This window comes from Cnephaeus nilssonii (assembly GCF_951640355.1).
Source record: "Cnephaeus nilssonii genome assembly, chromosome: 19".
Taxonomy (NCBI): Eukaryota; Metazoa; Chordata; class Mammalia; order Chiroptera; family Vespertilionidae; genus Cnephaeus; species Cnephaeus nilssonii.
Window position 1 is genome coordinate 17,949,539 of NC_137090.1, and position 26,087 is coordinate 17,975,625.

The window sequence follows — 26,087 nt, forward strand, 5'->3', positions numbered from 1 at the left end:
GGGCAGCTGACATTCATTCATGAGCAAGTTAATCGTATCAATATAGACAGTTGATCCTAAAATGGCTATATATTTCTAAATTATTTATTGGAACAATACATTTCGGAGTATATGTCTCAGAACCTGTGATATAAAATAAGAATATTGATCTTCTTAATGGAAGATCTTAATGATCTTCTTTTCCTTAGCATAATATTTTCAGATTATTTGCATTTGCCATATTTTAATAAAACTAGATACATGATACAATTTTAGATTAGCTATTATAAATCACAAGGGAAACCTTGATTGTTTTTAGAAAGCTTCTGTGTTTATCTAGACTGTATCTTGCAAAAAAGCACTTCAAGATGTCATTATATGAATGTTCTAATAGAAACTAAGAGAGCCTAGATGAGAATGTGTGATAATCTAAAGATATCATTTAAGTCAGGGCTTTAAAAACACATTACTTCCAGTGAGAAAGGAAGTCTTGTAGGTATGCTCTAATTTCACCTCTATCTGAGTCCTTAAAAGCAGATTTATACTAGTAAGAGGGAGATGAAACAGATTTTCAGAATAAAATGTTGAAGCTTCTAAGTAAAATATATTTCATATTATAATTGTTTAATTGTGTGAAATGGGTGCCTTAATAATAGCTGGTGCTGAGATTATTCTGTGAGGAAGCTGGTTGGTGGCTGCTCATGGTTTAGATTATGAGCTCCTCAGAGGAAGGTGATTGTCACCACCTTTTTTTTTTTTTAACTCCCCACAGTTCATTTTATGGTGCTTTGTACATGATGGTTGCTTAGTTGAGGTTGATTACAACCTAATGGTCATTTAAATTCAGATCTAATTTTTGTACTGATTGTGGCTTGAAAAATGGGGAAAAAGTATCACTCTTTAAAAAATTTTGATTTTATTAACTATTGAATAGGTATGAAGCCATACACCCATGAACCCATTGCCCCTCTTAATAAGAAGGATGAGCCCTGGCTGGCATGCTCAGTAGTTAGAGCATTGGCCTGTACACGGAGGGTCACAGAAGGTCATGGGTTCCATTCCCTCCCGGTCAAGGGCATGGACCTGGGTTGCAGATTCAATACACCCCCTTCCCCCTCCTCACCTCACCCCTGTTGGGAGTGTGTACAGGGTGCAACCAATTCCCCCTCCCCCCTCCCTCTCTCCCATTCTCTTTCAAAATCAATGGGAAAAAATAAGTAAGATGAAAGTTCATTTAACACTTTATATGCCCCTCCCTGGATCCCAGGCTCTCTCTGCACATGGCATTAGAGAGAACGTAGTCTTTAACAGCTTCCTGTTTCTTTCTATTCAATGTTCATGTTGAAACATAATCCACAATCTATAACATTCACTCTTTTAAATATATTACGGATCAGTAGTTTTTCGTATATTCACAAGGTTGTGCAACCATCACCACTATCTAATCCTAGAACATTTCTTTCACTCAGAAAGAAACCCTGTACCCATTGGCAGTCACTTCCCATTCTCCACTTTCCCCAGCCTTTGGCTACCACTAGTCTACTTTGTATCTCTTTATGGATTTTCATATTCTGGACATTTCATATAAATGAAATCATAGAATATACGGGCTCTGTGACTGGCTTCTTTTCCTTAGCATAATATTTTCAAAGTTCATCCATGTTGTTGCATGAATCAGTACCTCATTTCTTTTAATGGCTGAATTTCATTGTATGGATAGACTACATTTTTTTTATCTAATCATCAGTTGATGGACATTTGATCCACTTTTTGGCTGTTATGAATACTGATACTGCTAACATTCATTTACAAGCTTTTGTTTGGGTACCAGTTTTTAATTCTTTGGGATATATACCTAGGGGTGGACTTGATGGGTCATATAAAAATTCTGTTTACATTCCCACCAGCAGTATATGAAGGTTCCAGTGTTTCCACATCCTTGCCAACACTTGTTACTGTCTTTTTTATTCTAGTCATCCTAGTGGGTGTGACAAGGGTATCTCATTGTGGTTTTGATTTGCATATCCTTAATGACTAATGATGTGGAGCATCTTTTCATGGGCTTATTGGCTATTTGTATATCTTTAGAGAAATTTCTTTTCAAGTTATTTGTCTTTTTATTGTTGGGTTGTAAGAGTTCTTTCTGTATTCTGGATATTAGACCGTGTCAGATACATGATTTGCAAATATTTTCTTTCATTCTGTGGGTTGTCTTTTCACTTTTATGATAATGTCCTTTTAAGCTCAAAAGTTTTAAATTTTGATGAAATCTAATATATCAAAATTTTTTTTGGTTCCTTATGCTTTGGGTATAATATCTAAGAAACTATCCCCTAAGGGTAGTAGTCCAAGTTCATACTTTTGTATGTGGCTATCCATTTGTCCTAGCCATTTGTTGAAAAGATGATTTTTCCCCATTGAATTGCAGAGCTTGGTCTTTTTTCACTCAACATTTTGATCTGGAGGTTTGTATAACTATAATTCATTCATTTTTATGGCTGTGTATTAGTAGTATCCTTTATATGAATCTGCCATCATGTATTTTCCATTCTTTGATCCGGGCCCAATGGCTTGTTTCCGGAGTTTGGTTTTTATGAACACTGCTGCTGGGAACATGCTTCATGTTTCTTACTACCCACGTGTGAGAGTGTCTTTCTAGGGGGCATGTTGCCGAGAGTAGAGTTATGCACATGTTTTCCCAAGTGGTTGTAATATTTATGCTGCTGTCATCTATGTATAAGAGTTACATTTGGGAAAACTCAGTTTTTAAACATTCTGTTTAGTGTCTCTTTGAAAACAGCCATTAACTAAAGGAAAAAAAATAGTATTTGTAAGTGAAAATTGCCTTTTAGGCTTCTGATATTTTATTAGTAAAAATTATTTTAAACAAGCAAAAGGTCAATAGCTGGAGAACCGAGTATGCAATTAGTGTCTCTTTAAATTTGTAAATTATTAGTGTGAGGCTTAAACAGATCTTCGGCGGGTTGAGGTGATGAAGCTTTTTGCTGATAGTAAATGAGCTTGTGTGCTCATTAAAGCTATAGCACAACAGCCTACTACTGCTCTTTTAGTCACAGTCCAGAGCAAGTAAAATGTAGCAGTTGACAGAATCAGGGTATGCGAGAGTAGGAGGGATGCTTCCCTTTCTTGATACCTTAGACCAAGTCCTAGCCCAAGCTCTACCCCAAGTCCTAGCCCTAACCCGAACCCTAACCCTATCCACATCAGAGAAGCTCGTGGGGAAATGTTTCAGCTCAGGGTGGAGCTCAAGGACAGGATGCCCGTTATGAAGCAAGAATGAGGGTGGCGGAAGGAGGAGATTGGCAAGATGCTCCAGCCCTAGGGGCACTCATAGGTCATCAGGCTCTGTATTTAAAAAAACTGGAACTTGAATACAAGGAGGCAACTTGATCTCAGGAATAAGTTGACATTATGAGTGTTTATGTTCTCCCCACCCCCAAATTCATATATTGAAACCCAATTCCCAATGTAATGGTGTTTGGAGGTGGGGTCTTTTAGAGGTGGTTAGGTCAGAAGGGTGGAGCCCTCAGGAATGGGATTAATGTCTTTATAAAAGAGACCCCAGAGAGACACAGAGAGAAGACAGCCTTTTATGAACCAGGAAGTAGGCCCTCCTCACCAGATCCTGATTTGCATGTGCCTTCACCTTGGACTTCCCAGCCTCCAGAACTGTACGAAGTAAATGTCTGTTTATGAGCCAGTCAGGCTATGGTGTTCTGTTGTAACAGCTCACATGGACTGAAATAACTGTTGTTAGCACTCGTGCACAAGAGCATGAAGAACTTAGTGGGCTTGACCCTAGTTCCTCCCACAGAGAGTAATAATGGCCATCATTTTGGGGGTACTTAATATGGGCTAAGTGTTTATATTAATGTGTTTAATCCGCACAAAAAAGTCCCATGGCATGGATTCTGTTGCTACCCTATGTTACAAATAGAGAAACTGAGGCACAGCTCGTGAGTGGCAGAGTCAGGATTTGAATCCAAACATTCTGATTCCAGAGCCCAAGCTCCTCCACTGTGGAACTTGCTTCCCCTAGAAAAAACTGTGTGTTAGGGAGTCAGGTAATCTTGGTTTCTAATCTTCACTTCAATGGCATACTATTTCTATGATCTTAGACAAGTCAACCAAATTTTCTGTTACTCAGAATTTCCTTGTTTATAAAATAAGAAGCCTGGTTTGCAGGTTACATATGGAAGTGCCTCGCAGCTGGTCTAGCCTGCAGTAGGTACTCAGTAAGTATTCATGAATACTACTTTGACTAATAAACCCTTCCAAACTGAGGACAGGATTTGGCCTAGAGCCTAGGACAGGGTTTAATGTGTATGTGAGGATCAAGTTGTTTATCTGCGGGAGAAGAGAGATACAAAGGTCAAAATTCCAAGCAGGTTCTGACAGAACCAGGTGCTCCTGTCACTATCCTCAGGATGCCTGGAGTTAAGCAACTCAACTCAAGGCAAGATTAAAATCTTGATGACTCCTCACTCAGTCTGCATCCCTGTAATTATGCTCCTGGTCTTTGTGACCTTAGACTCTGATTTAATTCTAAGAGAAGCAACAGGAAGACAATAAGGACCACTATGTCATTTCCTCACATGCTTCTCTTTATACTTGTTTCTTCCTCCTACCACTTTTTAAAAATATGTATTTTTTAAATTGATTATAGAGAGGGAAGGAGAGGGAGAGAGCAATAGAAATATCTATGAGAGAGAATCATTGATTGGCTGCCTCCTGCATGCCCCACACTGAGGATCGAGCCCACAACCGAGAATCAAACCATGACCTCCTGGTTCATAAGTTGACACGCAACCAACGAGCACACCGGCTGGGCTCCCCTTTTTTAAATTGTTTCCCATTTGCAGATTTCTTTCTAGTTTGTTTTTCCATTACAGTTTTCCTCTGTAATTAGTTGGTTACTGGATCTGATATGAGTGTATTTGAGCATTTGAGAATGATGGAAGAGAAGCGGAACGCATAGGAGTAGAAAGAGATGACAGTGGGAGAATTGGATTTATTGTTCCCTTTTTCCATATGAAACTAAAACTGGAGGTTAGGTCATTCAGAAAGAGAATTCAGTGTTTTCCAAAATGCTTAAAAGAATGACTTGGTGTGACCTGATTCAGTACTTCTGAGGAGAGGATAAATCAATTTGTATTTTTAGTAAAGACTTCCCATGAGTATAATAAACCAAATACAGGAATCAAACTTAAACCTTCTTTAAATAAGGCCTCCAAGTTGGACTCATTAGCTCAGTTCTAGAATTACTGAATATTTTTAGTATTGATACATACCAAGAAAACATTTTATATAAAGTACCTAATTTTTTTTTTCTTACTATGGAAAAGTTGAAAGCAACATAAAAATAGAGAGAATGGTGTACTGTTACCCAGCCTCACTAGTTATCAACTCATGGCCAACTATGGACATGCTTTTGAAAGAGAACAAAGGAGTTATTAAATAGCAAAGGCAGGAATTAAAAGTGACTGTGCCTCCTTTATTTGTGATAAAATCTGGAAACAACCAAATGTCCATCAATAGGTGAATGTATCAACCAATTGTGGTAGGTCCATTCAATGGAATAATACTAGCAATAAAAAAGAACAAACTGTACATACAATAACATGGAATAAATAAATATGCTGAATGAAAAAAGTTGGACAAAAACAAGAGTACTTTCTTATGAGCCTATAAAAATCAGATCAGTGTTTACCAGAGGCTGGTGGTGATAAGAGAGGTTAATTGCCAAGGGACATAAGGAAATGTCCTTGTGGGCACATTTTTGGAGTAAAGGAAATGTGCTCTATGTGGTGCTATTTAAACAGTTTGTGTCAACATTTATTGAACTGTACACTTAAAAATGAATTTTATTGTACTAGTTATATCTCCTAACTTAAAAAACAAACAAAAAACCTGATGGCATCCCACTCCCTATAGAATAAAGTCCAAACTTTCAAACACAAATTTCTTTACACAATGGAATCTCAACCAACTTTACAGCTTATTCATTCTTATACAGCCACCCAACAAATAGTCACTCAATGCCTGCCATATCAGGTTCTGTTAGGTGTTGTACATAGACAGTCTCAACCTCAGCCCTAGTCCAGTCTTCATGCATTTGAGAGCAGAGGTCTGCAAAATACATTGTGTGGGCCAGTTCCTGTTTACCACCTAGTTCTGTATATAAAGTTTTACTGGAACACAGTCACACTCATATTTATGTCTTGTCTATGACTTTCACATTGCAACAGTAAAGCTGAGTGAGGAGTTGATGAAGACCATATACCTTGCAAAGCCTAATATATTTAACCCCTCATTTAGAAGTAGAGACAGACGGTAAACATAAAAAAAAAAAAAGCACAAACAGATAGGAAAAATGGCAAATTATGTTAGTGTGATGCCAGTAGACAATAATAGGGGCAAAGGGGAAATGCTTTCTATAGGGAGCTTCCCATGCATCTTAATTGACAGTTCAGCTGAAATTCTCATCATTTGCCCAGTATATTCTGTTTTTCTGCTTCCATGGCTTTGCATACTCTCTCCATCTATTAGGCTCTTTTATTGCCGTCCACTACTGTCTCAGTTCTATGCATCCTTTAGAGCCCAGCTGAAATGCCTCATTCTCAGGGAAGTTTTTCCATCTCCCCTGTCATAATTCATTTCTCTCCTGCCTTTCGTTAGCTCATGAACCTTTCTGGGGGTAACTTCCATTAGATTATAAGTTTCCTAATAACAAGACCCATGTCACATTCTTCTCTGAGTCTCTTGGGTCAGCACAGCCTATTTTACAATGAGTCCAAGCCCCTTTGTGTGACATTTAAAGTCCTTCTGGGCAGACTTCTCCCAGCCTCACCCTCTGTGCCTCCCTTATATCCTGCTTTCTGGCTAAATCAGACTAATTATGGTTTCCTAAATGTACTATGTAGCCAACTTTTAATGTCTCTTCTCTTCATTACCTTGGCTTTCTCCGAAATCAGAGCTAATGAAATGTTGGCTATTGCACTTACATGGACATGATTATATAATGGCCTTGACAAGCCCTTAATAAATGAAATCTTAAAATGTTATCTCTTTCAAACCCCAAAACTCATTCTGACTTGATTCTTTCTGAAGTTTTGTAACATTTTCTGAAGATTGTGTTGTACTCTCCCTTCTTCTGGATAATTTGCAAAGAACTTTGCTCAAAAGCAATAAAGACCCGACTTAGATGTGATAAATATGCAATAGTCACATATTTCAGAATGAAAACATTGACTTTTAAGAATCATGTTTGCCCAAAGAGCAAACCTGAATGTAGTTTACATTTATTTATGTGTAAAAATGCATTGCTATTCTTTACTGTAAGTTGCTCATATGTTGAAGAATAATTGCCAAATTGAAGGCACAGCAGTATCAGTGGTTTTTTTTTTTTAATATATATTTTATTGATTTTTTACGGAGAGGAAGGGGAAGCGATAGAGAGTTAGAAACATCGATGAGAGAGAAACATCGGTCAGCTGCCTCCTGCACACCCCCTACTGGGGATGTGCCCGCAACCAAGGTACATGCCCTTGACCGGAATCGAACCTGGGACCTTTCAGTCCGCAGGCCAATGCTCTATCCACTGAGCCAAACCGGTTTCGGCAGTATCAGTGTTTATGTATGAATTAATATGTAAAATAGCGTGGCTATGACTGGAGTCTTTGAACACAGGTACCAACTCTGAAAAATTCACTTAACTTTCCAAGTAAGACTGTCCTTTTTGATATATAAGTGTACACCCCGTTTTCATTGTTCATTTGTATTGCTATTTTATTTACAGTGGAGTTTTGCATAATCTCACTCACTATACTAGTAAGATTAGATTAAGATCCTATATTTTTAGCTAAGGGTCCATAAACATAGGAAAAACAAGGTGGTCATGGGGAGCTGGGGCAAATGCAGTGTATTTCTGTCTAAATTCTTGCTCCCTCCCCCAGCCTGTTGGTGTCCCCAGGTGCAGGGAGGCTGATGGACCTGGGTAGGGTCCTGCCATACTTGAGAAGTTCAGTTTTGCTGTGTGTGTGTGTGTGTGTGTGTGTGTGTGTGTGTGTGTGTGTTACATTATTTACTTATTTAACTACCATATGCCTTTTTCTATTTAACTTGGCATCTACATCACCATTAAAGAAGAACCTATACTGATGACCCAAGTTGATTTTTATATTTTATTGTTTTTTTTTAAATATTTTTTTTTTTTTGTTAAACTTCACCTGAGTATATTTTTTCTCCCATTGCTTTTCAGAGAGGGTGGAAGGGAGGGAGAGGGAAAAAGAGAGAGAGGGGGAGAGACATCAATGCGAGAGAGACACATTGACTGGCTGCCTCCTCCACGTGACCCCACCAATGGCGGAGAGTGAACTCGAAATGTAGTGTCAGCAAGGGAAGCAGAAGCAGTTAACTTGATTTACATATAATAATCTCTTGGTGGCCAGCCTTCCTGGGTCCTCTACAGCCCATTGATCAAGAAACCTATAATATTTAATGGCCTGAATTGACTCTACTTTCTATAAAATTCTGGATGTCTTGTGCTATGGATCATGTATGAATTTGCACACTTTTTTTGTTTGTTAATCCTCACCCAAGGGGGGGGGGAAATATATATATACACACACACACACACACAATTGATTTCAGAGAGAGGAAGGGAGAGGGAGAGATTGAAACATCAATGATGAGAGAGAATCATTGATTGGCTGCTTCCTGCACTCACCCTACTGGGGATCGAGTCCACAACCCTGGCATGTGCCCTTGACCGGAATCGAACCCGGGACCCTTCAGTCTGCAGGCCAACACTCTATCCACTGAGCCAAACCGGATAGGGCTCCAGGATATATTTTCCATTGATTTTCAGGAAGTGTAATGGAGGGAGAGAGTGGAAGAGAGAGAGAGAGAGAGAGAGAGAGAGAGAGAGAGAGAGAGAGAAACATCACTGTGAGTGAGACACATCAGTTGGTTGCCTCCCACATGCGCCCTGACTGGGACTGGGGATCTAATGAACCTGCAACAGAGAGAGAGAGAGAGAGAGAGAGAGAGAGAGAGAGAGAGGAACATCACTGTGAGTGAGACACATCAGTTGGTTGCCTCCCACATGCGCCCTGACTGGGACTGGGGATCTAATGAACCTGCAACTCTGGTATGTTCCCTTGATTGGGAATCGAACCTGCAACCCTTCGGTGCTTAGGCCAACGCTTTAACCATTGAGCAACACTGACCAGGGCTGCACACTTTTTAAGTAACTAATTGTCAACTTTCCTGCTGTTAGCATACCTTTGCAGTCAGTACCATTGTTAAGGTCTCCTTGGTTTCCCACAGACAGGGAGTTCTGACTCCTTGGCCAATGGAATGAGGTAGTATATTGGGGTATCCTTTCCTTGGGAAGTGTGTGTTAGAAATCTCCCTGACAGACTGAGTCTTAAGGCTTCCAGGAGCATGAACTCATTGTCAGGAGATGATTAGATAGTAGATTAAGATCTTATTGCCTTACAGACTATACAAAGCTCCCAATACCTATTTTTATTAGAGATTACATTTCTATCTTGCTCAGTTGGTTTGTTTATGGCAGCACTACTCTGCCAGTCCCTGAGAGAAGACAATTTTACACTTAAATGTAATATTCTAACCGGGCTTAGTAAATAGTGACCTAAAAATTACAGTGCAAGGAAATGGGATTGCAGTGTTCCATGCAAAAACTTCCTATCACAAGAGAATTCCATTTTTCATTCTTTGGGTGGGTGGCAGATTTCTGCCTGTTCCATGAATCAGTCTTCCTGGGAGGGAGGAAACAAAAAAGAAAGACATCAGCAATCAAGGATGATGGCATCACTTCAGGAAGTTGCTTGACTAATCATGATGAAAATGAATGTCCTAGACCAGAGAAAACACGACTTTGCTGATGCTTTGGGTTGTGTTCCGGGATCTCTCAGCCTGTGAGAACTTAGGTATAGCTTGGCCTTACAAAGCAACTAGCTCCTTGCGTGCAAACTTATTTATTTGGTAAGGGGTAGAAGACAGCAATCTCTTTGCCCAGATTAACACTGGGTTGATAATTCAGTGAAATTAAGCAGACTGGCTTGCAACCAAAAGTAAAAGCTTGCTTAGGGGGAGGAGGAGAAAGGGAGAGGGAAAATGTGAAAGCAAGTGCAGGGGGTGAGGGGGGAAAATAGGTATCTGTGATGGAGAAGTGGGAACTTCCCAATTGTTCATCAGCTCTATCTCATTGGCGTGGGTTCTAGAAGTTTCCTGTTTCTGAGGAGGAGCATAGATATGGTGCACTTCCTACCATGACAGATTTTTATCCAGCAAGCATCTCAAGTTGCTTTGCCAGGCTCGTGGGTCCTTCTCTGTGTCCTTGCCTCAAATTCTGTGATCCAGTACATGTCTCAGATCTAGAGCTAATACCCATCTTTATGCCTGTTGGGGACACTTTCTAGTTTTAACCTTAAAAATGGTATCAGGAAAATTCTGAGAAAGGGAGGAGGCTCTTTTTCCTGAATTACAGAGTAAATTGACTCATAAAAACAAACTTTGTTCCAGAACAATTTACATCTGGCTACACATAAGGCACAAAGTTATCAGAGATAAGTCATGCTCTCATTTTCCTTTGTGCTCGTGGGCCTGACATTAGTCTGTCTTTGATCCCTGAGGGTTGGCAAGAAAGTGATGCTTTTCAGATTGAAGCTTAAAAAAAAAAAAGCACTCTGTGGAAGGGAATATATTTTATTGATCAACGATTAGTGAGTCTTTTTATGGCACACCTTATATTAAGTACGATTTCAAAACCTTCAAAGGAAGGTTCTCAGGAATGACTACGTCATAGCCTGTTGGCATGCCTCCAGGCTGTGACGTAGTCATTCCTGAGAACCTGGAAACAGTGGAGCAAAAATTTCAATGCACGGCCAACTTTCTAAACTCTTGGGGCACACAGAGATGAACCAGGACAGTGTTCTACTTGTGTTTTTATTTTCATTTCATTTCCTGACATTCAATATATTTTCTCATCATAGAAGCATTTAGTGTCTTGGTATCAGACTTATTTTTCTTCATTTCTTCCAATGAAATCAATACTAGTAGTCTGTATGTCATGGAAGGAAATTCAGAAATGCCTAAGATGTGTTTTAATTCATAATTACTAAGAATCTCACCATCATGAATAATGCCATAATGTTAACTAGAACCTACTCAGCTCCAGTCTTTTTTGGGTATAGAGGGAAAGATGACCCTTTGGGAGACCTCTGCACACCTCTCCCAAGTGTCCTCCCTTCCAGGTAGGCCGAGAGAAGGCTTTCTTCGTTATGCTGCTTGTGAGAACTTGGCAGGTAGAGCAAGAACTGTTAGCTTATCCCCCATGTTGGATTCATGCACACAGAGCCCATATACAGGATGAATGTCTTTACTTTGTTGCCAAAAGACTTGGAAACCAAGGAAGGTAACTTTCAAAACCCATTTATGCTGTTCCAACCCCGTTGTATAATGGAGTATATCTTATTGCATAAGAGCCACGTTGTTCTACCAGATGACACCCTTGTCCAGGTTATAGCTGTTCTTAAATCACTTTTTATGAAGTCCTACTCTTTCATGGCTTTAATTTACCTGTGTCTTGGTTTCCTTCCCTTCTTGAAATGTCGCAGAGATAACAGTGTCCATTCATCTACTAAATATTTGTCAAGTTCTGGGAATACAATGTTGAATGAGCCAGCAAGGCCTTCCTTGATGGGGCTCACCTTCTAGAAGGGCCAAGGCAATTAGAGACCTTCCAGAAATAATATTGAGAGGCGGACTCCACATGTAGGTGATACCTCTGGGCCAAAAGGAAATGACTTCAAATTGAAATTAAGGGTTACAGTATGAGAGATGAGCCAAGAATTAGTGAACTCTTAGAACCCAGAAAGGTGAGCTGGTGTAACTTGCAGGAAGTATGATTCAATCATGACTGTAACAAAGAAGGCTTAATTTAAGCAAAATCAACTGAAGGAAGGCCATGCCCAGTGTATGCTTCCAAAGAATAAAAGGAGAGGCAGAGCCCTGACCGGTTTGGCTCAGTGGATAGAGCGTCGGCCTGCAGACTGAAGGGTTCCAGGTTCAATTCCGGTCAAGGGCATGTACCTTGGTTGCGGGCACATCCCCAGTAGGGGGTGTGCAAGAGGCAGCTGACCGATGTTTCTCTCTCATCGATGTTTCTAACTCTCTATCCCTCTCTCTTCCTCTCTGTAAAAAATCAATAAAATATATTTAAAAAAAAAAAAGGAGAGGCAGAGAAAAAAAATGAAACAGCACCTCCCCAGGCCTGTCCTAGGAAGAGATGGTGTCATAGCCCTTTGACAGTGTCTAACTATCATTGGGGGAAAACAAACAAAAAAACGGAGTTTTGAAGATAGACTGAATTTGAATCCCAGTTCTGCCCGTTCGTACTAGGTGCTTGACCTTGGACAAGTCACTTCAACAATCTGAGCTTCAGTTTGTTCATCTTTAGAAGTGGGCTGAGAAGTGGTGGTTACAGCCTTCCGGGTAATATTCATTTAGTAAAGGTCAGGTCTGCTATGAGGATTGGAGTTCTGACTTGAACCCAGCTGTGTCTTGATTCTGATACTCCCAAGACTTTAGAATACTTACTTTGTTATATATATATACTAGAGGCCCGGTGCATGAATTCATGCACGGGTGGGATCCTGAGGGGGGTGGGGAGGGGGCCGGGATGCGATTGGCCCTCTGGGCGGGCGGTGGGACGCCCTTGCTGGCCCGGGATCTGGATCCATCCCGCTGACGTTCGTACCAGTTGTCGGGAGCCACCTGATGGCTGCTTTTATATCCTTTCTTCTCTGTGGAGCGTCTAGGGAGGGGAAGTGGCCTCGGTGCCTGAGGCTGACTTCCAGGAGGCTGGTGGTGCTGTGGGGATCTTGCCGGCAGGGCTGGCCCGTCAGTGCCTGGCCTGTTCTCTGGAGATTGGGCCTTCAGGACTACTGAGGGAGTTAGTGGCTGCTGCCGGGCTGGTGGGCCACCGGGTCAGGTCTGTCAGCTGAGTGGCACTCCCACTGTAGGAGCACACTGACCACCAGGGGGAAGCTTCTGTGTTGAGCGTCTGCCCCCTGGTGGTCAGTGCATTGTCATAGCGACCGGTCGACCAGTCAAGTGGTCCACTGGTCATAATGGTTACTTAGGCTTTTATATATATAGACATGAGAACAAATTTAAGAAAGAGAGTCATTTTAATTGTATTTCTGATTAACTACGAACTATTTTGATATGTTGAACAAAGTCTATTGATTCCTTGTGGAGGAGGGCTTGCTGGAGAGTGAGTCAGGCATCTGTGTTATTAACTTGTTCAGAAGCTTTTTGTGGCAGATTGATTTTAAAAGCCCCCAACAAAACAGAGGATTTTATTTAATAGAAATACTGCCAGGATGGCATTGAGATTTTGGTTTGGCTTTCAAATCATGCAGTACAATTTGAATGAAGGTCTTTTCCCTGACAGACAGAAGAATCATCATGTGTTGGGGAAATACTCTCCATCATCTCACAGGGGCTTAACCTGGGGGAGGTGCTGTTCACCTGGAGAACCCTGTGACGCTGCACGGCAGGCACTGCTTTCTTTTTTAAAGGTGAGGATGTGGGCTGAATATAGAGAGTTGGTGAAGTCTGGTTACTAGTATTTGTTTTTAATTTTTATTGATTTTAGAGAAAGAGGAAGGAGGGGGGAGGGAGGGGGGGAGAGAGAGAGAGAGAGAGAGAGAGAGAGAGAGAGAGAGAAAGAAACACATTAATTTGTTGTTCCACTTATATATGCATTCATTGGTTGATTCTTGTATGTGCCCTGATCAGAGATTGAACCCACAGACTTGGTGTATTGGGACGATGCTCTAACCAATTGAGCTACCAGACCAGGGCTGGTTACTAGTATTTTCAACTTACAGGATTGCATGGTCTACCTGCATTTGAATGTGATGGGTATGTGCCCAATGTGTCTATGTGGGTTTCCATGCTGTGTTCTAGGGCAAAAGACAAAGAGACTGAAGTTGCTAAACAAAAGAGGTGGTTTCCACATTTGTGTCCTTCGGCCTGGAAGGAATGTGTGGCCCCATTCACATGTGCAGAGTTGCAGTGGCCCTTCTTAGGTGACTTCACCTTTGAACGATCTGGATCAGTTTCACAGAAGAGATTTTGAGTAGATTCCTTGTAGCCCTGGAAGTCACACTTGTCTGAAGTTGGTTTAACACCAGTCCAAATCCCATTGGTGTTCCTGTTACATTTTACAGCTATTCGTATGCCCCTTAATAAATGACCTCTGTAGAGAAAGAAGAATCACCACGCAGGAAGAAATGGCTTATTCAGGAAACCCTTGCTACAGACTAACTTTTTCTTAAAGGGCTACTGACTATTACTGGTGTTGCGGGCTGTAAGGTCTCTATCACAGCAATTTTCAACCCTTTTCATCTCATGGCACATATAAACTAGTTAATATAATTCTGCGACACACCAAAAAATCCTATATAATAAAAGGCTAATATGCAAATTGACTGAACGGTGGAATGACCAGTCACTATGATGCACACTGACCACCAGGGGGCAGATGCTCAATGCAGGAGCTGCCCCCTGGTGGTCAGTGTGCTCCCACAAGGGGAGCGCTGCTCAGCCAGAAGCCCTGAGCTGGGCTTATGGCTGGTGAGTGTAGCGGTGGTGGTGGGAGCCTCTCCCACCTCTGCGACAGCGCTAAGAATGTCCGATTGACGGCTTAGGCCCGCTCCCTGTGGGCCTAACTGTGAGAGGGTGCAGGCTGGGCTGAGGGACCCCCCCCCCAAGTGCACGAATTTTGTGCACCGGGCCTCTATCTTTTATTGATCTGAAAAATAAAAAGGTATAATTTTGATTCATTCACACCAGGTGGCTATTGTTGTGTTGACTTTTGTCATTTTCTAATTGACAGTCTAAGGCAGTGGTCGGCAAACTCATTAGTTAACAGAGCCAAATATCAACAGTACAACGATTGAAATTTCTTTTGAGAGCCAAATTTTTAAAACTTAAACTTCTAATGCCACTTCTTCAAAATAGACTACCCAGGCTGTGGTATTTTGTGGAAGAGCCACACTCAAGGGGCCAAAGAGCCGCATATGGCTCGCGAGCCGCAGTTTGCTGACCACTGGTCTAAGGGAAAAGAGGTCTGTTTCCCTGACTAAATGGTCAGGTACTGCATGTTCTAAAAATTCTAGGAGCACACCTGTTGAACATCACTGCTCTATTACAGTCATTCAGTTCTGCTATAGCTCAAACAGCCATAGACAATAGGTTGCATTGCCGCTCTGTTGACTAATGAGTTTGCTGACCACTGGGATAGGGGCTTAATCACAAGGAACAACAACAGCCTGTAATTATTGGAATCGAGAGTCTAGGTCAGTGGTCGGCAAACTCATTAGTCAACAGAGCGGCAAACCGCTGCTCGCGAGCCACATGTGGCTCGCGAGCCGCAGTTTGCTGACCACTGGATTAGAGGAATGAGTGTGACGGTGTCAATAAAACTATTTACCAAATAGGTTGCTAAAGATTATCATAAACTTCCTGTATGCTTGAGAGTGTAACATTCATACTTTAGAGTAAGAAACACATTTGAATATAACTATGTAAATGTTTGGTAAGGGTACCCATGTTTGATATGAAACCAGTTAATTGATGTTTGAATTTCTGTTCACTTTGATGATCACTTTCATATGCCTATGAGTTCTTAGCACCATATTTCATGCATTTCTCCTTTGTAGTAACGCAAGTATGAGGTCCTTATTCGTCTAATTCCTCAGCGGAGGAGGTATCTTCCTTCCAGGATAGCTCCTAATCCTGAGCTGATCTCTGTGGTTCCCTAAGAAGTTCTCCTGTTTTTCTGGGATGAGTTCATGCTAATATATATGGGCTTTGTGGCATTGTGAGGCCCTGTCTACTTTATTCTTTTTTTAAAAAAAACACACGTTATTGTTAAGGTTATTACAGGTACCCCTCTTTTTCCCCCCCATTGTCCTCCTCCACACAGTTCCCGCCCCACCCCAGGCCTTCACCACCCTATTGTCTGTGTCCATAGGTAATGCATATAAGATTTTTGTTTAATCTCTTCCTGCCCCACCCCCACTCCCCTTTCCTCTGAGAATTGTCAGTCTGTTCCATTTGCATGCCTCTGATTCTATTTTATTCACTAGTTTATTCTGTTCATTAGATTTCTTATTCTTTTATTTTGATTTTTAGATTCAATTGTTGATAGGTATGTATTTGTTGCCATTTTGTTGCTCATATTTTTTATTTTTTTATTTTTCTTTTTCTTCCTCTTCTTAAAGAATACCCTTCAGCATTTCATATAATACTGGTTTGGTGGTGATGAACTCCTTTAGCTTTTTCTTGTCTGTGAAGCTCTTTATCTGACCTTCAATTCTAAATGGTAGCTTTGCTGGGTAGAGTAATCTTGGTTGTAGGTCCTTGCTATTCATCACTTTGAATATTTCTTGCCACTCCCTTCTGGTCTGCATAGTTTCTGTTGAGAAATCAGCTGACAGTCAAGTGGGCATTCCCTTGTAAGTAACTAACTGCTTTTCTTTTCCTGCTTTTAAGATTCTCTCTTTGTCTTTAGCCCTTGGCATTTTAATTATGATGTGTCTTGGTGTGGTCCTCTTTGGGTTCCTCTGTGCTTCTTGGACTTATACTAGTAAGTCTATTTCTTTCACCAGATAGGGGAAGTTTTCTGTCACTATTTCTTCAAATAGGTTTTCAATATCTTGCTCTCTCTCTTCTTCTGACACCCCCATAATGCGAATGTTGGTATGCTTGAAGTTGTCCCAGAGGCTCCTTAGACTATTTTCATATTTTTGGATTCTTTTTTCTTTTTGCTCTGCTGGTTGGGTGTTTTTTGCTTCCTCATATTTCAAACCATTGATTTGATTCTCACAATCCTCTACTGTTGAATCCCTGTATATTAGTCTTTATTTCAGTCAGCGTATGCTTAATTTCTGACTGGTCCTTTTCCATTTTTTTTGGAGGTTTCTAGAAGATTCTTGAGTAACCTTATAACCATGGTTTTGAACTCTATATCCAGTAGTTTGCTTTCTTCCATTTCTTTCATTTGTGACATGATTCTTTGTCTCTGCCTTTTGGCTGCTTCCCTGTGTTTGTTTCTATGTATTGGGTAGAGTTGCTATGTCTCCTTGAGTTGGTAGAGTGGCCTTGTGTAGTAGGTGTTCTATAGGGCCCAGTTGCTCAGCCTCCCCAGTCACCTGAGCTGGGAGCTCTAGGTATACCCCTTTGTGGGCTGTGAGCACAGTCTTGTTATGGTTGAGACTTGATTGCTATTGGTATCACTGAGAGGAATTGACCTCCAGGCCAATTGGCTGTGAGGACAGTTGCGACTACAGTGGGAGAGCTGTTTACAGAAGATACCCCTATGGAGCAGGACTTGCTTCAGTGTGGGGCTTTGGTGCTCACTGAGTCTGCCCCTTGAGTGTGTCACTTATGGATGTGTAGAGTTGTAATCTGGTATGGTCTGACACTGACCACTGGGTACACTGACTCTTTGGTTTCCAGGGAGGTGCAAAGTCCCCCACTGCCTGAGGCCACCCAGCAGGAACCACACAGAGATCTGCAGATTCCTCCTCTTTGTATCTGGTTTGGAAGTGCCCAGATGAGGCCCAGCTATGAAGCAAGGCAGGCTGGTGCTGATGCTGGGTCTTGGGCCTTTTATTGATAGGTTTGGAGCTCCCTGACCCAGCTGCAGCTTGAGAGATTTTAGCTAGAGCAAGGACAGGCCATTCATATGGAAAAGCTGCTTCACACAGCTTGAGTGGGGCTGCAAATTGGATGAGGCGGGGTCTTAGGGTATAAGCAGGGCGGAGCAAACAGCATAGGAACAATCATCCCTGTGAGCAGCTTCGTCTGGGAGAAAGCCACCCCGAGTTCCTGCCCCGATGCCAGACAATCCAGTTCCTCCTCATATGTGTCAGTGTTCTCCAGAGCCTCACCCTGGTGCTGGAGCTCAGAAGAAGCAGGACTTTGTAAGTTCAGTTCCTGGTGCCGGCTTTTTGAGAGGAACAGCTGGGCCTCCAGCAGCCTCTGTGTCACCGAGCCCCAATCCGCACTGGTTTTTACAGTCCATAGTTCTTACTGCCCAGGGACTTCTTTTCCCAGCTTTGGGACCCTGGGCTGGGGGTCTGGTGTGGGGCTGGGACCCCTTGCTCCTCCGGACGGCCTCCGCAGAGACGATCTCCCTCCCGATTAAAAAAGCAGCACACGTGGGTACCAGACCAGCCTTTTCCACGCCTCTGTACCTCCTACCATCTCAGTGTGCTTTCTTCTTTACTTTTCTAGTTATAGGACTTCCATTCAGTCAGCTTTCCAGCGGTTCTGTATTTTGTTGTAATTTTAATGTGGTTGTGGGAGGCTGCGAGTACAGGCGTTTACCTATGCCACCATCTTCCCTTCTCCTACTTTATTATTTTCTCACAGTTTATACTTTTTCACTATTAAAACCCCCTGTGATTCTCACAAGAGCACGTGTGCAGGATTTGCCAATTTCAGGGTCATCCTTCATTGTGCTTAAACATTGGCTGCCCCCTGAGCGTGGCTCTGAACTGATTATTCTCACCAAGACCTGTTAACACAAATTCCAGCACTCCTGAAACTAAAAATAAACCATACGCAACACTTGGAAGAAAAATCCCAGGCAAATATATAATCTGATTTGATTGAATCTCTGTTGAGAATGTTAATGGAGGAATCAGATGCTTACCTTTACTAGTACAATGGGAGGGATTGCATTCCTTCAGTGAGCAGGGTGCTAGAAATCAATTCCACCTATCAGTTGATGTAATCAGAGATTGATGGATGTCTAAGCATCTGAAATGGCACTAGTTCATCTTCTTCAAGGACATTCTCTCCCCGCAACTCCTCCTCCTTGTGGCACACTGCCAATGAGGGTCAGTAGAATTTTCTAGTTAAATCATGCTGCTCCATTAGAGGACTTAGGAGTATTTAGTGCCAATGTGTCTAGCTAGTGTCTGCATAATATAAAAACATACCCTGCCTCGAGGTACAAATGTTAATTAAAGTAATCTGTGAGTGACAGGATCATATGTGATTTTAAACTTTCTTGTAATTTTTCTGTGTTTAACAAATGTTCAAAAATGAATATGTATTACTCTGAGAAAAACAGTACAAAAGCTTTCAAAGTTTGACTGTAACCCACAGTAAGTACATTTTACATCCTGATCCAATACAAACATTCATTTATGTTTTAATAAAATTAAAATAAGGCTTTCATGAAGCATTAGTTGATCTTTTTAATACCTGCCCTTACTTCCTAATGTTTTCTGTTCTATTTTATTGAAGAGGAAGGAAAGAAGAGAGGAAGGAAGGAAGGGTGTAGGTATTAACTAACTACAATAATTTCATGAACCACTGAGGAGTAGATTAAAAAATACAGCAGTGCCCCTCTGTTATTTCATGGGCCAGTAAAATGTCAAAAGACATTTGGTGATTGATATAAGATCATCCATTTTTTATGTTGCAGGATAAGGATATTTTAAAAACTTGCCATTATTCTTTTATTAATTTTTCATTAAAAATTTTGTTTCTATGATTGGGGGAACTTTCACATCAAAATACCCTTTTTTTAAAAAAAAAAAGTATTTTTATTGATTTTAGAGATGAAGGGAGAGGGATAGAGAGATGGAAACATCAATGATGAGAGAGAATCATTGATTGGCTGCCTCAAGCCCTCAACCCAGGCATGTGTGTCCTTGGCCAGAATCGAACCTGGGACCCTTCAGTCCGCAGGCGGACACTCTATCCACTGAGCCAAACTGGCTAGGGCTCAAAATACCCTTTTATGAAAGAATATTTAAACATGAAACATTAGGAAGGTTACAGTATCAGGATTGAAATAGCGAACAGATGTAGCTTTATGAAGACAGACTACACTCGCTTTGTGTTTTCTGTTTGGCAGTGAACATGGGCAGACTTGTGACACAGTAGCATTTAGGAATCATTGAGGAGTGCTCAGTGTAGCCGAAAGAGCACTACTTCGGAACAACACAATTTCATTTCCAGCTCCAAATCCCTGCTACTTGCCTCCCAGCCTCTATCCACCTCCCTGGTCTTCACTAACACTTTTTTTTTTTTTTAAGTTTACTGTCTTGCCTTATCCTCAAGCTTTACCTATATTACTACATTTTCATATTTTAAAAAAATTTTAATGATTATTATTTTTTTAGAGAGAGAGAAGAAGGGAGAGGATAAGAAACATCAGTGTGAGAGAGCAACATCAATTGGGTGCCTCTCACATGCACCCCAACCGGACTGAACCAGCAACCTTTTGGACACTCAACCAACTGAGTCACACTGGCCAGGGCCATTTTTCCCTTTTTTAACCTGTCAACCTCCTCATACTATCATTCATGATGGGGACACAGCTTGTTCAGCAGTTAGAAAATATTCCTTGATAGTACTGTGAGTTTGCAAGTTGTGGTTTTGGCCAAAGAGGACTTGGACGTAGAACGGAAAACTAAGAATAAAGAAAGGATGTGCTTAAAATAGATCTCATGCGCCTTCTGTTTAATTACATGATAATTTGTAAAACAGACTAGTTTCTGTGGCCTTGAGTACATACATACTTGCCCCTTAGCACAACTTATCTTAGAAGCATAAACATGGGGATATGCGTAGGCTTCTCCTCACATTATATCTCCAAAGTCTCAACACAAATCACTGGAATAACCTTCGTTCATCTAAACGTCATGACTTTCTCAACAATGGACTGTATGCTTATTCAGTAGCATATTTAACGTCTCTTCTATTTGGCTCAGTCAGACATTTTCAGTTTCCAATGGCACTGCCCTAACCCACTCTGCCTCCTGTTTCCCCAGTAAATTAGCCATCCCAGAAAACTCCAGGAAGCTCTTTCTGAAACTCCCTAGAAACTAGCTGGGTGCACCTGACAAGGAAGGTTTACCAAAATCTTTCTAGAACGTTTTCTATAACAATAGCCAACGTTTTCATGGACTTGCTATGTTCTAGAAGCTTCATTACAGGCTTTATGAATGTCTCATTTAATCCTAAGAAAAAATAAATACTTCCTTGCCTTGATTTCTTGAGCGATCTTTGTCATTATCATCTGTTATATACAGTGTGTTCTGTCCCTGGATTTCAGGTGTGTGAGTCTGTTCCCATTTAGCTCACCCACACACCCGAGTGATTACTGAGTGTCAGACGTGGCTATGGGCTCTGGAGATCCTCCTTAGCAATGAGTGAAACAAACTCCCTGCCCTCTGTAGGAAGGGAAACCCAGACAGTGACATAGAAACTTACAAAACTTACAAATATAATGTCAGGGGTTGATAAATGAGGCAGGATGAAGGGTCAGGTTGTGGGGATGGAGTGATGATGAAAGACTTTTGATGAGGTGACATTTGAACAGAGACCTGAATGAATTGTGGTTGTAAGCCTTGCAGATATTTGGCCACAGAGCCATTTGCTTCTGCACTAAATAGTTCTCCCTCTTCCACTTGGGTAGCTTTTCTGTTCCCTCCTGCTGTCAGTGTCAGAAGTGGGCTTGGCTGAGCCCCAACCAAGTGAATCCAGGAAGGAGATAGAGCTACAGGTATGAAGTAGAGAATGGAGAGGTCTTAGCTGCAGGCTGAGGGAGCAAGTCTGGACATGTGGGAGTTTAGTACATGGAACCCGGCCTGCATATTGGGAATGAGTTGCAGCCACTGGACTTAATGCTGACACCTCAGCTACTGAGCCTGGGTCCCCTCCCAGTGCTCACACAGGATGACCAGAAACAATCTGCTCTCTGCCACTGTCTTTTAAGATCTGCCTATTTGCATATGTTGATTGCCCCCCTGCCTGGGAACTGGGCAGCTAAGGGAAGCTTCCACCCCTATTCAGGCTGAGTTTCCGCTTCCAACCCCCACAGACATACTGCATAACCTTTATATGCCCCTTGGCCTGCTTTGGGGAGGCAGGCTAGAAGCCCAAAACACTGATCTACAGTCACAACTCCTTGGAACCTTTGCCTTCCCTTGGGCAAACTATTCAACCTCAGTTACTTCAACTGTAAAATGGGAATGATAATAGTAACTACTCTGTTGTGAATATAAAATCTGCCCAACAGTGTCTGGCCCCATAAGTCTTACTGCTATGTACATGTCTGTATTCCCTCACTAAACTGAACCCCTGCAGGCAAGTCCCTGTCTTCATGGGGCTGACATTTTACTGGTGGAGACAGATGCTAAATAAGCAAACACAAATAAATAATGTATTTTCAAATAGTATCAGTGCAATGAAGAAAAATTAAATTGGCGTGATGCAATTGAGTGACCTAAGGCATGTAAGGGTGCAGGTGCTGTTTCAAATAGGATGGCTGGAGAAGTCTTTTCCAAGGACTTGGCATTTGAACAATAGTCTGATCCAAGTGACAGTCTGGAGGACAGCTGTCTAGACAGAGGGAGCAGCCATTGCTGGAATAACCTGGGTGCATCTGAGAAGGAGGTGGCTGTGCCAGAAGGAGGGTGGAAAGGAGTGAGGCAAGGGAGGTGGAAGGAAGGAAGGAAGATTCTGGGGGTGGGAGTACATAGTGCAGACTGTCAGGGCTTTGGAGGCTCAGCCAGGAGTTTGGGACTTGTCTTTCCTACAAAGGAGCCACTGAGAGTTATATAATTTACTAGAGGCCCGGTGCATGACATTCATGCATCAATATGGTCCTTAGGCCTGGCCTGCAATCTTTCCCGGCTGCCAGCAGCTAGCCCCGCCCCCTACCGCAAGTCTGCTGCTACCCACCCCCTGGTTCCCCATCCCCCATCAGATGATTGGGGCCTGCAGGCTGGGGGCAGCTCCTGCATTGAGCGTCTGGCCCCTGGTGGTCAATGCGCATCATAGCGACCAGTCATTCTGCCGTTGGTTGATTTGCATATTGCACTTTTATATATAGAGATAGATGTCTCTTTGCTGTGTGATGTAATTTGTGGGGAGTAATATAGTTTACATCTCTTTGCTGTGTGCTGAGGATCCTTGGACTTCTGGGCATGTGAGATAAAGGGGACTTGCTCTGATGGCCTCTTTTGGGAGATGGGTAATCAGTTATCGGTTGTAATGATGGCCTTCTGTTGTGGGTTGAATAGTGTCCTCTCAAAAGTTATGTCCATCTGCAACCTCAGAATGTGGCCTTGTTTGGAAATAGGATCTTTGCAGATGTAAACTAGTTGAGGGCCATCTAGAGGAAACCATCTTGGTTGTAGGGTGGGCCTAAATCCAATGACTGGTGTCCTTTTAAGAAGGGAAGACACAGAGTGACACAGAGAAGGTGGCCATGCCAAGATGGAGGCAGAGATTGGAATGATGCTGTCACAAGGAGGCCTGGGACCACCAGAAACTGGAAGAGGCAGGAAGGATTCTTCCCTAGAGCCTTCAGGGACCCTGCTGACACCTTGGTTTTGGTCTTGTAGCCTTCAGAATTGAGAGAATAAATTTCTGTTGTCTTTAAGCCACCTGGTTTGTGGTACTCTGTTACAGCAGCTACAGGAAACTAATATGTGTACCTTCTGAGGGTCTCTGGTCTGCTTAGGAGATTTGCACTGGGGTGGGGGTAGGAGGCATGGTCTTATCAGGGGCTTTGATAACTCTATAGACCTTAAAGCCAAGGAAGGTGGTCTTACCGGAACTGAAGGGAGCACTAGGAGCCCAGAGGAAGAGGTCCCTGATGAATGTTGGTTGAGTGAATGAATGAATGAATGAATGAATGAATAGGCCTTAGCCTGAGCCAAGCCTGGAGTTATTAAATCGCCCCAGCCATGATAATCGTTTTTGGCAATCTTCAGGTTGTGGACCTCTTTGTCAGTGTAGCCAGCACCCCTTCTGCTGTGTGCCTTCCAAGCTCCTGCAGGTTGAGAAACCAGATGAATGAAGATCTTTGTTGGAATACCTTTGGTTGAAGTGGACGGAGTTCCTAAATTGAGGACCCAGAGGACCTAAGTGACCTTCTAGTGCACAGATTAGAAATGTGTGGATTTCAGAACCTGGACTTTTAACATTGGTTTTCTGAGCTCAGAAGTATTTTTCTTTCCTCTCTTTAAATGTTCATTAGATAGGTCAAGTTAGGAGAACTGGAGAAGTAATCCAGCAGCATAATCCTGTGTCCCAGCAACAGAAAGCAGTCCTGCTGCCGGCTTGCTACAATTCTTTTTTTAGAGATGAAAGTGCTGGAAAGGGAGTAGAATCTCTAGGCCACAAAAATTTAATTTTATTGTAATGCTGCCAGAGGTCCACTCCCTCCACTCCTATCAATTTCTCTTGGCCTGTCCTGCAGAAAATGTACGTGGATTGAAATCAAGATTAAAAAAAAAAATTTAGCCCTGGCCAGTGTGGGTTGATTGGTTGAGTGTCCCTGGTCACTGGTCGCTGGTTCGGTTCCCGGTCAGGGCACATGCCTGGGTTGCACTCCATCCCTGGTGGGGCAGTGCAAGAGGCAGCTGATCAATGTCTTTCTCCCTCTCCCTTCCTCTCTCTTTCTGAAATTAATAAAAATATATTTTAAAAAATTTTAAACTAATACACTGTTCTTCATAAAACACTGGTCCAACTGGCAGTGCTCTGTTGTTGGGCCACCGCTGTCCCACGACACCTGGCCTTTTGTCTTGGTGATACAAGTTCCTGGTTGTGTGGGGACACAGTAGGTGCTGAATAAATGCTTCTTTAATTGAAATCAGAGCTGACTTGGTTTGGTAATAGTTGTTTATACTGTGAAGAAGCATGTGATTTGCTTAGGAAATTGGCTAGTTGCACCTCCACCCTATATCACTTTCTTTTTTTTTAAATAATTGAATGTATTGGGATGACATTGGCTCTCAAAACCATACAGGTTTAAGTGTATATCTCAATAAAACATCACCTGCACACTAATGTCCATTTCTATGTCAGTTTCTTTCTTGTGTAATTGATGAGCCTCTTAATGTTGATTTAAAAAATCAAGTATTATATTTAGTTTAAAAAAATATAGAATAAGATTCAAAACAGCTGCGTTTGCCATTGGTGTGGCTGTTACCCTCCTCTTGCTTGTGCCTTTCATAACAATACCACATCCGTAGGAACAAAAGTTTAGAAAGAAAAAGGATGACTTTTCTCCCTCCAGCTATCAGTGACAACCTCAGCTCATAGTATTTATTTAATTTGATATCTGGTAACAGGGCTCAGAGACAGTGCTGTGAAGCAGAGATGTGTGAAGATCTGATCCTAACAGAAGCTTATTTCTTATAAAAATATATTCTCCAGCCTTAGTCAGGGGCATGACATTACTCGTAGACACTTCCTTTTTAAGTGTGCTGGTATATAATCATGGATTGTGTAGATTTTTTTCTAATTTATCACCTTTTGGGACATTTCTTGTTTATAAGTATCCTAGCTAGTGATGAATAAAGACACAGAATAAAAGAAAAACAAAACACAATGAACAACAACAGTAAAAAAAAAGAAAAGAAAAGAAAGAAAACCTCTTTCCCAGTAGGCAGTAATTTTGGATGTAAACTTAAGAGGTGGGCTGGTAGGAGGAAGGGAACCGTCAGCTGGAAATGAGAGTTTCTCTGTAGACTTCATTCAGGTTGTCACAGATCCACTGTACCTGGAACAGGGCCCAAACTGGGTGAGACTAGTGAGACACGCCCCTGGCGTATAGAATTTAAGGGAGCACTAAAAAACTCAATTATCACCATAAATGATATTTTAATACAATATAGTTTTTAAAAATCATAATTAATGCAAAGTACTCCAAGATGAACAAAATAGCAAACAGTTGAAGACAGAAGCTGATCCTACCCTGGAAACAACCTCATTCACCTCCCTCTAACCAAAAGTAAGGTCATCGAGAGCTCTGAAGGAAAAGTTTCTCATTTTTCTAAGCCTGGCTTAGCTCAGGTTTTTTTTTTTGTTTGTTTTTTGTGTGTGTGTGTGTGTGATTTTTAAAAATATGTATTTTTATTGATTTCAGAGAGGAAGGGAGAGGGAGAGAGAGATAGAAACATCAATGATGAGAGAGAATCATTGACTGGCTGCCTCCTGCATGC

At 41.8% G+C, this 26,087-nt stretch overlaps 1 protein-coding gene across 2 annotated transcripts in view; it reads left to right on the forward strand.

Moving 5' to 3' along the window:
* Nucleotides 1-26,087, forward strand: part of PITPNC1 (phosphatidylinositol transfer protein cytoplasmic 1) — a 220,317-nt gene that overhangs the window by 17,211 nt on the left and 177,019 nt on the right. The window lies entirely within an intron of this gene.